Here is a 12,545-nt window from a genome sequence, read left to right on the forward strand (position 1 = left end):
AGCATTGGCCAACTGCTTTATTTAATCTTGCTAAGAGCTGCCTTCTGGTGTTTTCAAAAATCATATACGGAAGGAGCAGGTAGTCCTCGGCTTAAAACTGCAATTGAGCCCCAAATTTCTGTTGCTAAGCAAGAGAGTCATTAAGTGAGCTCAATTTTATGACCTTTCTTGCCACAGTTGTTAAGTGATTCACTCCAGTTGTTAAGATAGTAACACAGTTGTTAAGTGAATCTGGCTTCCCCATTGACTGCTGGTCAGAAGGTCGCAAAGGGAGATCACAAGACACCTGCAGTTGTCATAAATATGAGTCAGTTGCCAAATGTCTGGATTATGATCATGTGACACAGGGATGTACAATGGTCATAAGTGTGAAAAATGGTTAGATAATTATTTCAGTGCTGTTGTACCTTCGGTCACTAAATGAAAGATTGCAAGTCGAGGAATGCCTGTAAAATGGTGGCATTCTCTCTGCCTTCCTGCCATAGCTTTCCAAGAGACAGAAAGGCAATCATTACCTTTCTTTAGACTAGTGATGGCAAACCTATGATACGTGTGTCAACGGTGACCCCCCCCAATGACATTTTGGGGGGGGTTGTTTGTTTTTATTGAAAAGTTTTACAAAATTTTTAATAATAACCCCCCCATTAACCCTCCCCCCCCGGACTTCCCAAAGCAGAATACAGGGTATTACATATAGCAATCTTATGCAAACATATGCTAAATATCTATTACAATGTTAACAAACCTTCCACCCTTTAACTCCCTTATAACTAAACTAAAGTAATTATAATAACACTTCTATAATTGTAAAAATTATTCATATGCTATTTGAAACTTTTTAGTCCCATATTTGTTCTGAATATAATCAATCCATCTTTTCCATTCCAAAATATATTTTTCTTGTGACTGTTCTTTCAAATATGCTGAAATTTTTGCCATTTCAGCTACATCCATTACTTTAAGTATCCATTGTTCTATTGTAGGTAAATCTTCTTTCTTCCAATGTTGCGCCACCCACAATCTGGCTGCCGTTATTAAGTGTAACACCCCCCATGACATTTTGGATGACACATAACCATTCACCAACATTCTTCTCGCATGACTTTCAGAGACTGCGTGAGAATGGGGTATGCTGTCCCATGAGCCTCCAAATCTCATTTGAGAACGGGACGTGCTTTTGCACGCTTTTTGGAGGTTGCAGAAGCTGTGGAAGAGCATTCTTCAAAATCACCTCAAGAACAAAAGCCTTGCATTGACCTGGAGCAGCCTCAGGTAAGCCTCGGGGACTTGTCAACAGAAAGAGTAGACTGCCAGAAGGGAAGTGGTACACATTAGGGCATGGGGGAATAGTGCTTTTTGAGTGGAAATGGTAATGCTAGGGCTGAAGTCAAGGACCGGTCTTCTACTTCAGGACCAGCCTCACTGCTGCCACTAAGTGCCATTGTTCAGAGTGGCCTAAATACCAGGGAGATAGACTATAGTTTCTCTTTTGTTGGTGTGTGTTCCTGTGAGAGAGAGAGACAGACATGCCAGCAGAGTAAAAATGAGGCACTTCTGAATTTTTGACATGCCAAGCCCAAAAAGTTTGCCATCGCTCCTTTAGCTAATAATGCAATTTTATCTGTGCCACAGGAAGACCATGAACACCCTAAGAGAGCCTAAGTAAAAATAATCATGTAGTTGGAGAGAGAGACATAATTAGAATGCAACAAATGTAATCAATTTTGTTAAAAGAGGCTTCCAAACAGAAGAAAGGGTCTTTGTGGCAGTTCTCCATAACAGCCCCAGTTTCTCATGTGACCTAACTGCTCACCTCTGCCTTGGTGTGCTTAGAGAGCTAATCTATGATAGTCTAACATCCATATATTTTTGTTATCCCATATTAATGACATAAATAATATAATACATTGAATTCAAAAGGTCAATTGGCTGTACATGCACTGTCCTGTATTTGATTTATACATTGCACAAGCTAGGCTGAAGTGCTATTATGTTTTGAAAATGCACAAGCATAAATGCAGACTAAATGTACTCTTTTATATTTTAAATTGCTGGGGCTAAATATCTGATAAAGATAATAATGAAGTACTGTTCTGACAATTTTTTTTGAAAGATTAGAAGTAGTTTTCCTACATTAATGCAGTATTTTGGAGGGTAGCTGAGGTGTTAAAAAATACCATCATTAGCTGCATAGAATCCAGTGTTGCAGAGGTACTGGCAATGGGTATGCCTATTTGTAGGCTTCCTGAGTTGATACTAGGGTTAAGAGAAAAGATGGTTTGTTAAGTAACAGAACCCACATCAAAAATATCACAGATCATATGATTAGCTTCCGGATTTCCTACAAATAACTTGAACTACTGCAGCATTGTATTAGTCATGAGGAATAGATGGGAAGAAAAGATCTGGTTAACATTTGAATTTTATCAGAAAATACATGGAAATCAATTTATCCTTTCTTTTCTTTTATACCATTAATTGTAAACTTAACAGACTCAAAGAATTTGAAGCAAAAAAGCAAATAAATTTTTTGATCCTTTTGATTTTAGACTTTGCTGGCACCAGAATTCAACAGGAGCACAGCCAAAATGTAGCCTTTTACTTAATAATCTGGCTACAGTGATAAATGTAGATGTGGGACAGCCAACTTGCTTAGCACAGTGAAATTTCCCAGTAGGCTTTGGACAAATCTTGTGTTTGCAGCCTAATTTATCCAGATCTTGTTAAAGATACATGAGGATAGAATTGTAATTGATTCTTGCCAATCCTCCATAACACAAATTCCTCCTTGCATAAAAGTTAGAAGTGTGTGCTTTGTTTTCCACACAGATTTACAAGTCCAGAAACAACTGAGGACCGCAGCTTCAAATGCTTGCTGTTGTTAAATGCTTAGTAAACCCATCTGTTTAAAGACAAATGTTTCCTTAATGACTAGCACACAAGGAAGTTGATGTTACATGAAAAGTTTGTTTTAAAAAAATGACCTTTTCCTGTTACATTACTACCTTAAGAAAGAAGGGGTGAGATACAGTTGAAATGTTAACCCTTACTAAAGGTGAAGGTTTGTTTTCTTCTAGTTATTGGCTTAACAACTTATCATCTGTTTGCAGTGTAGAATATGATGCATTCACCCATACTATTTTTAAAATCTTCTATTTTCTCACTGATTTTGCTTTACAACTTGTTTAATTTCCATTCAGTCACAAATAACTTTTATGTTGATGGCATATATAATAGCAGTAATTTAGGAGTTAATTTCTAGTTACACAAATTACTGTATACAAATGAATGTATTTTCCTGAAAGAAAATTGTGTATTTAATAAACAATTCCAAAATCCCAAACTAATCTGCAGCTATAACTTACTACTAACAGCAATAAGAGGTGTTTTTAAATTTAAAGGTAAACTATTTGGAAAGAAAACTTAGCTGACCTTTCAGAAAAACCTGTTGTAATAGTTGAAAAACTTCTTGTTGTTAGCTGCTAAGTCGTGTCCGACCCATCACGACCCCATGGACAACGTTCCTCCAGGCCTTCCTGTCCTCTACCATATTCTGGAGTCCATTTAAGCTCACGCCTACTGCTTCAGTGACTCCATCCAGCCACCTCATTCTCTGTTGTCCCATTCTTCTCTTACCCTCAATCTTTCCCAGCATTAGGCTCTTCTCCAGTGAGTTAATAATAATAATAATAATAATAATAATAATAATAATAAGAAGAAGGAAGGGACCTTGGAGGTCATCTAGTCCAACCCCCTGCTCAGGCAGGAAACCCTATTCAGACAAATGGCTCGCCAATCTTCTTAAAAACTTCCAGTGTTGGAGCATTCACAGCTTCTGGAGGCAGGTTGTTCCACTAGTTCAGGGGTGTCAAATTCAATTTCATTGAGGGCCGCATCAGCATTGCGGTTGCTCTCAGGGGGCTGGGTGGGTATGGCCTAGGTGGGCGTGGCCTACTGGGTGGGCGTGGCTAGAGTGCATATGGCCTACTGGGTGGGCATGGTCAGCTCTACATCGTTCGCATCAAGGGTGCCTATAGGGGCCTGGGCAGGAGTGGGACAGATCTGAGGGTCTCTGGCAGAAGGAGGGTCTCTGGGCCAGGGACAAGGCAGTAGGGGCCATTCCCTCACTGTTTCCAGGATGGCTTCACGGGCCGCATGAAACCACTTCGTGGGCCGGATCTGGCCCCTGGGCCTTGTGTTTGACATGTCTGCACTAGTTAATTGTTCTAACTGTCAGGAAGTTTCTCCTTAGTTCTAAGTTGCTTCTCTCTTTGGTTAGTTTCCATCCATTGCCTCTTGTCCTGCCTTCAGGTGCTTTGTAGAATAGCTTGACTCCCTCTTCCTTGTGGCAACCCTTGAGATATTGGAACACTGCTATCATGTCACCCTTAGTCCTTCTCTTCATTAAATTAGACATACCCAATTCCAGCAGCTGTTCCTTATATGTTTTAGCCTCCGGTCCCCTAATCATCTTTGTTGCTCTTCTCTGTACTCTTTCTAGAGTCTCAACATCTTTTTTACATTGTGGTGACCAAAACTGGATGCAGTATTCCAAGTGTGGGCTTACCAAGGTATTGTAATACATAGTGGAACAGTTGCATTCAAGATTACAGCCAGCCATGTCTTCTTCTCAGATAGACCATGATCTCTCCCTCCCCACCAAATTCAGCATTTAGGCCCATGTTGAAGCTTCATTGGAATCTAATCCATTGGTCTGCTAGTGGACACCCCAGATGGGAATAGTGAAATACAAGTGTTATTAGTGAAGCCACATATTCTCAAAAACCCACCAATCAAATATAATAGTAAGAATAGTATGAACAGAATGCTAACCCATCACCATGTGGCCAAAACAGAAGAACAGGTAAATTTTTTGAAAGGGGTTTCTTAATTTACTTTAGCACTACCCAAAGAAGTTAAGCAACTTAAGGTTGCAGTACAGAAAAGTCTGAAATGACTTTTCAGTAGAAAACCTGGTCTTGCCTTTCTCTCTTCCTATCTTAGAGAATTGAAGCAACAATAGAAAGTTTGAGCAACATGTTTAGAGAAAGAAAGCATGTATTATCCTTTGGGATAGATGTGGATGCTCTGTCTAACTATTGTCCAGATACTTAGCTCAGCAACTGAGCAGGGATGGACAAGTAGCTCCATTCCATGCTGTTGTGTATATCATCTAGCCTCTTTTTTTATTGAAAAGTTTTAACATATATTTTATCTTTAACAGTCCCCCCTCCCCCTCCCCTCTCCCTCCCTCCCTCCCCCTCTCCCCCTCCCCCTCCCCCGACTTCCCAGAGCTAAGTACAAGGTATAAAAACAAAACAAAAAAAACAATCATAAACATCCATATGCTAACAACCATAAACTCTAAAATCTATCACTCTCTGGCTCATATAGGATAATTACAAACACTATTAATATTAAATATATATAGAAAAAAAAGGAAAAAAGAAAAAGGAAAGGAAGACTTATTCAAATGCTACATGAAACTTTTTAGTCCTATATTTGTTCTGGATATACTCAATCCATTTTCTCCACTCCATAATATAACGTTCTTGCGAGTGATCTTTCAAATAAGCCGAAATCTTTGCCATCTCTGCCAGGTCAGAAACCTTTAAAGTCCATTCTTCTATAGTCGGCAGTTCCTCCTTCTTCCAATACTGACCTATTAAGAGTCTTGCTGCCGTAATTAAATTCAGCATCAACTTAGTGTCCACAACCGTAGCATCTGTAATTATTCCCAACAAAAAAAGTTGCGGACAAAACTTTATCCTTTGCTTGAAAATCTTCTGCATATTCCACCAGATTTTTATCCAAAAGGCCTTAACCTTTTTGCAAGTCCACCATATGTGAAAATATGTTGCATCTTCATCGCCACACCTCCAGCATTTTGGCTGATAATTCGGGTACATACTTGCAAGCTTTTTAGGATCTAGATGCCATCTATAAAACATTTTATAAAAGTTCTCTCTTAAATTTTGAGCTTGTGTAAATTTTACGTTCCTCACCCAAATCTTTTCCCACGTGTCCATTGTAATAACTTCTTGGATGTTTTGGGCCCATTTTATCATACAATCCTTAACAAGTTCTGTTTCTGAGTCAATCTCTATCAATGCAAGATATATCCGTTTAATATGTGCTGGACCCTGATTTCTAATTTGCTTTATCAGATTTTCATCAGTCATTGTAAAACCAGTTTTCTGGTCTTCTTTTATTAGTTTTGCTCGTTTTAAAGTGGCACGCGTCACCCTCTGCTCTCCAGCAACAACCGACGAGGCTGTAATTTGATCCCCTCCAGCACCATTCTCCTCTGTCTGTCCATCTTCGGTCTCTTGAGATTTCCCTTCTCCAAATCCCTTTTCAGCTTCCAGAAGTGATAGTGGGGTTGCTTTTAAAACATTATTGTAGAAATCACGCGCCTGTGTCACAGTAGCCAGACGGTATCTTTTCCCTTCATGCATCACCACCAATCCGACTGGAATCTCCCATCTAAACTTTATATCACGTTGCTTAAGTTCCTGCACAAGAAATGCAAAATCCTTCCTTCTCCTTAAAATCTTTGGAGGAATTTCTTTTAAAACCAAAACTTCTTGGTCAGCAACCACAACTTTAGTATCATAGGCGGCTTGAATAACTTCATCTCTAGTTTCTCTCTTTGTAAAATAAACCACCACATCTCTAGGTAGCTTTCTCTGTCTAGCAATCCATGAGTTTACATGAAAAACTTTATCCATGCATCCCTTTATTTCAGATGCTGGCTGACCCAATACTGCTTCCAGAGCCTCAGAAATCAGCTGCTTTAGGTCTTCTTTAATATTCTCTTTTAAGCCTCTAATTCTAACAGCATACTGCATCTGATGATACTGAACAAGACTCAATTCTCTGTCCATTTTGTCCCTTAAATCTTCATTCTCCAGTACCTTTACTTCTAATGTGGCATTCTTTTGACTCAGGTTTTAAACATGATGTGACTACGTATAAGGAGATTTTAAGCTTGGAAAGAAATGTCTGGTGTCTGAAACCATACAGCCTCTTGCGAGATGAGAAGATTGTTCAAACTTGGTTTTGACTCAGGTCCTCCACTTTTTCATCCAAACCTTGCACACATTCAGCCACGCTTTCCACTGTAGACAAAATGTCTACCCTCATCGCACTGAACTTCTCTTCTATCCTCTCCTCCAATTTCTCCAATTTCTCCTCCACCTTTGCCAACTTATCACCCAGCATTTCTAATATTACCTGGGATTGTTTTTCAAGAGCATCTTGTAAATCCTTCGATGTCAATGCAGCAGGAGGAAGCAAAGCTTGCAACGATGTCTGTTGCACCGGGGAAGTTCCCGCACTCCGAAGAGTTTTTGAGGGAGGTTTAGCCGCCATCTTTTTACTTTCACTTGTTGCGCACTTTCACTTTAAGTTTATAAAGTCCATTAAGCTAGAGAGTAAAAATAAAAGTCCTCTTCACCTTGTCCTCCTGTACCGCTCTGCCTGCTCCTTTTTATTCCAGGGTCTTTCCTTCTGGCAGGGGTGGTCACAAACGCCTGGCTCTGCTCCAAAAATCCCGGAGCAGAGACGATGAACAGCTGGGAGCAACCCAGGCTGCGGGGGAGTTCAATCCTTCAGCCGCCCAAGCTTTAAGCTCAGGCGGCCCCGGAGAACTCAACCCCTACCTGGGGCCTCACCCCCTCCTCTTCTCCCGAGGAGGGGGCTTCAAATCCACCCGAACAGCTGATCGACGCTGTTTCGGGTGAAAACAACTCAGCTGAGCAGCGGGCAGCCCGAAACGGCTGTCTCCGGCGCCGCACCGCCACCGGAAGTGTCTAGCCTCTTGACAACCCCCCATGCATTACTCAGCTTGATAGGAGATGTTCTCATATATATCTGTCTTGAACAGGTATCAGGGCAGAAACCTAGCAGTATGCACAGCATTGATGGTAGAGTTAATTGCACTTAGAAATTAATGTGTGAATTTTCGTATAAGAACAGTACAACTGAACTAGTTGTAATTGCAATTCTAAGTGTCTTGGGAATTAAATTCAGTTGTTTGAATAAGGGATGGATTAACTACATGAGTTTTCCAATCCTCAGTTCCAGGTTCACTCATCAATTTCCATTGAAAGAAAGCACACATTTTTGTGGCTACTTATTCCAGTATAGGGACGTGGTGGCTCAGTGGGTTAGGATGCTAAGCTTGTCAATCAGAAGATTGGCAGTTTGGCGGGTCGAATCCCGAGTGCCGCGTAACAGAGTGAGCGCCTGTTACTCGTCCCAGCCTCTGCCAACCTAGCAGTTTGAAAGCACGTAAAAATGCAAAGCACGTAAAAATGCAAAGCACGTAGAAAAATAGGGACCACTACAGTGGGAAGGTAACAGCGTTCCGTGCGCCTTTGGCGTCTAGTCATGCTGGCCACATGACCATGGAGACGTCCTCGGACAAGCGCTGGCTCTTAGGCTTTGAAACAGAGATGAGCACCGGCCCCTAGAGTTGGAAACGACTAGCACGCATGTGCGGGGGAACCTTTACCTTTTATTCCAGTATGCATATTTTTGCTAAATACCAATATTTTTCTCTTAACACTTTAGCATTGTTTTCTTTACAATACTGCAATTTAATTCAGGTCTGAATCCTTGCTTGGCCTTTAAATGCAGCTTAATAAAAAGAGTGACCAGGTGGCCATCTATTTTTTTAATGCTATATTGATATACCTGGCACATAAAAGCAACACAGAGCATAGAGACAGGCAAAGTAAAAAGGTCACCTGCTTCATTTTTTTGCAGCTATAGTTAACAGCAAAGGAGCAAGACTAGGCAAAGTGAAAGATAGTTGTTTGCTGACATGGTTTGATGACTAAGGGGGATGCTAAGCATGTTCTGTTCTGAAGACAATGGCAGCTTATTGAAGTTATGGATAAGACTTAGGAAAGGAACTATATACTATGTGCCAACCCCGCCTCCCCCCAGTTAATGATTAAACAAATGGCTGGATACTGGGAAAATACCCTTTACCTTCCCCAAATTGACAGAAGCAAACTGACAATTCCTGGAAGGAAAAGGGTTAAGAGCCAGCAATTTACAAATGCAACCACGTGTGAAAGTGCTTTCATCCTCTTCCTTATAAACCACAGATGTTGATTTTACACTTCTAAGAGGGAGAATAGCCAGATGTTTGGTACATTTTAGTGAAATTAATATTGGGAGAGTGGTCTAAGGCAAAAACCTCACCCTAATTATCCACATTATCAAAATAAAAGCTGCTTAAAATGAAATAGCGTATTTTGTGAGGCTGTCTCTTGTGGGAGGAATATCATGTGTTGATCAGATTTCTGTTGTGCTCATAGGGAAGAAACTTTGCCTGTTTGATAGAAGGATTTGGACTTTTTCTAAATAGTAAAAAGGTAAAGGTTTCCCCGCACATGCGTGCTAGTCGTTTCTGACTCTAGGGGCCGGTGCTCATCTCCGTTTCAAAGCCGAAGAGCCAGAGTTTGTCCATCTCCGTGGTCATGTGGCCGGCATGACTAAACTCCAAAGGCGCACGGAACGCTGTTACCTTCCCACCGTAGTGGTCCCTATTTTTCTACTTGCATTTTTACGTGCTTTCGAACTGCTAGGTTGGCAGAAGCTGGGACGAGTAACAGGCTCTTACGCGGCACTCGGGATTCGACCTGCCAAACTGCCGACCTTCTGATCAACAAGCTCAGCGTCCTAACCCACTGGTGTCTTTACACACACACACACACACACACACACACACACACACACACACACATATATATATATATATATATATATATATATATATATAGAGAGAGAGAGAGAGAGAGAGAGAGAGAGGGAGGGAGAGAGGGAGGTTGGTTGGCAGAAGGAGCAGGTAATATCTCCCGAAGAGCTTATTGAGGAAAGAGGGTTGTTTTCTTGACAATCTGAACCCAAATATTCTGTAAAGGGTCTCTTATAAAACATGTTGCATTCATTCCCAGCACATGCAAAGCTGGCCTATACCCCATTTTTCCCTCTCTATTTTCTTTCTTTTTTTTAAGACTGAAATGCTTCAATAAAGAGAATTAAGGTTAGCCATTGGCTTTTTGTGTGTATAGTACACTCTGTACCAAATTTTGTGACACCTGATGTCCCATTAATGGCATTACATTTTCCAGAGTCCGTATCCCTTTATGTACAATCAAGCAAACTATATTTACCCTTGAATGATAACTGCATTTTAGCAACAATGACACCAAGTCCTATGTCTGTGAGGGAAATCACAATACAAGATGAAATGGGTCTTTTTTATGAATTATGTGTCTATTATTTTACTTAAAAGAGAACAAAACGTATTGGGGGTGAAATGTTGCCACATATCTGGGCTACTTCTGCTTGTACACATCTGCCTGTAGTCTTACATTTAGTGAAACCATTGAAAATCCAATCAGCAAGGAATGTAACTAACAATACAACAATTTTTATAAAGCAGCTTTCTGAAATGTTTCATCCTCCCTTCCTTTAATTTACCTCTTCATATTTTCTTGCTCAGGTCATTAGTGTGTCTTTTTACGGTTCCCATACATGGCCCTGAAGGAATTGGCAAATCTTCCAGAAATCTTTTTGCTCCTTGAAGGTGTATGGCAAACTCCAATGTCAGTGTTATTCTCAAATATCCATTGTATAGTTGATTAACACAAAAAGACCATGGATCACTGAGGAAAGCCACTATGGAAAATCAGATGGCTTCTTAGCAAATTTTTGAGCCCATAATAAACTGGATGGCTTCTCATTAGTTGCATGAGCATTGACATTTCAGAGTGTATCTGGCATTATACGAATGAAACTCTCATAGTTGAGTAATTTGTTGGTAGCAAGTTGTATTTATTAGACTGATTCCTATCTTGGAATGGAATAGAATGGAATAGAATAGAATAGAACAGACCTTGGAGGTCTTCTAGTCCAACCCCATGCTTAGGAGGAAACTATATACCATTTCTGACAAATGGTTGTCCAATCTCTTCCTAAAAACTTCCAGTGTTGGAGCATTAAATAGCTTCTGGAGGCAAGTTGTTCCACTGATTAATTCTGTCAGGAAATTTCTCCTTAGTTCTAGGTTGCTTCTCTCCTTGCTTAGTTTCCATCCATTGCTTCTTGTCCTGCCCTCAGGTGCTTTGGAGAATAGCTTGACTCCCTCTTCTTTATGGCAAACCCTGAGATGCTGGAACACTGCTATCATGTCACTCCTAGTCCTTCTTTTCATTAAACTAGACATACCCAATTCCAGCAACTGTTCTTTATATGTTTTAACCTGCAATTCCCTGATCATTGCTGTTGCTCTTCTCTGCACTCTTTCTAGAGCAGGGGTGTCAAACTCAATTTCATTGAGGGCCACATCAGCATTGTGGTTGCCCTTGGGGGGCCAGGTGGGTATGGCCAGGGTGGGTGTGGCCTACTAGTTGGGCGTGGCTAGAGTGCATATGGCCTACTGGGTGGGCATGGCCAGCTCTACATCATTGGCATCAAGGGTGCCTATGGGGGCCTGGGCAGGAGTGGGACAGATCTGGGGGTCTCTGGCAGAAGGAGGGTCTCTGGGCCAGGGACAAGGCAGTGGGAGCCGTTCCCTCACTGTTTCCAGGATGGCTTCGGGGGCCACATGAAACTACTTCACGGGCCGGATCTGGCCCCCGGGCCTTGTGTTTGACATGTCTGTTCTAGAGTCTCAATCCTTGTGAAGGTTTAAACTTTCCCATGCTACTGATCTGTCTTCTTCTGCAGACATAAATATATGCAATGTTTGTAATCAACTGTTTATAAATCACTACTGATTGTTGGATATCTTGTATGCTAGTGTTCCTATTCTATTAGCAACAAACATTGCAAAGATTTCAAGAGATAAAGCTCCTTTTTACCAAGTGTCCAGGGAAATGGTTAAGAATCTGCATAAAAATGCCAGTCACTGCAGTATATGACTCGCTGAAAAAGATGCACAGCATTATTTTGAGTCTGCAGGCTCATTTTATCCTGCGCTGAAATGGACAGGTTAACCCTAGAGATCAAAAATAAGAACGAAACGGAGTATTATGAAATTTGGCAAAATTTGTACAATTGGTTAGAGTTAAGGAGGATCGCTGAGATGAACATTGATTGGTTGATAATGTAAGGAATTTTTATTAGCATGTATATAATGGACATAACTGAAAAATACATAAATATAACACTGAGGACTGAATAACAGTTTACTAAAAAACCCGACAGATCTTATATGTACAGTTTTTTATAGATTGTATTTTAGGTTTTTGTTATTTCTTTCTGTAACATAAGATAAGCTGCCCCCGGAGCTTAGGACTGCCCCCGACCTCCGTTCATTCCGCCGGGACCTGAAGACCTGGCTCTTCGAGCTCTCTGGCCCAGGCTGAGAATTTTTTAATTTTTAATTTTAACTGGGTTTTTATTTTTCTCAGGGTCTCATTTAATCTTTTTAAATTTGTTTTTAACTTTTGTATTGATTTTCTTTTAAATATCCTGTAAACCGCCCTGAGTCCTTCGGGAAAGGGCGGTATATAAATCTAAAT

Source organism: Vipera ursinii, assembly GCF_947247035.1.
Source record: "Vipera ursinii genome assembly, chromosome: 2".
Taxonomy (NCBI): Eukaryota; Metazoa; Chordata; class Lepidosauria; order Squamata; family Viperidae; genus Vipera; species Vipera ursinii.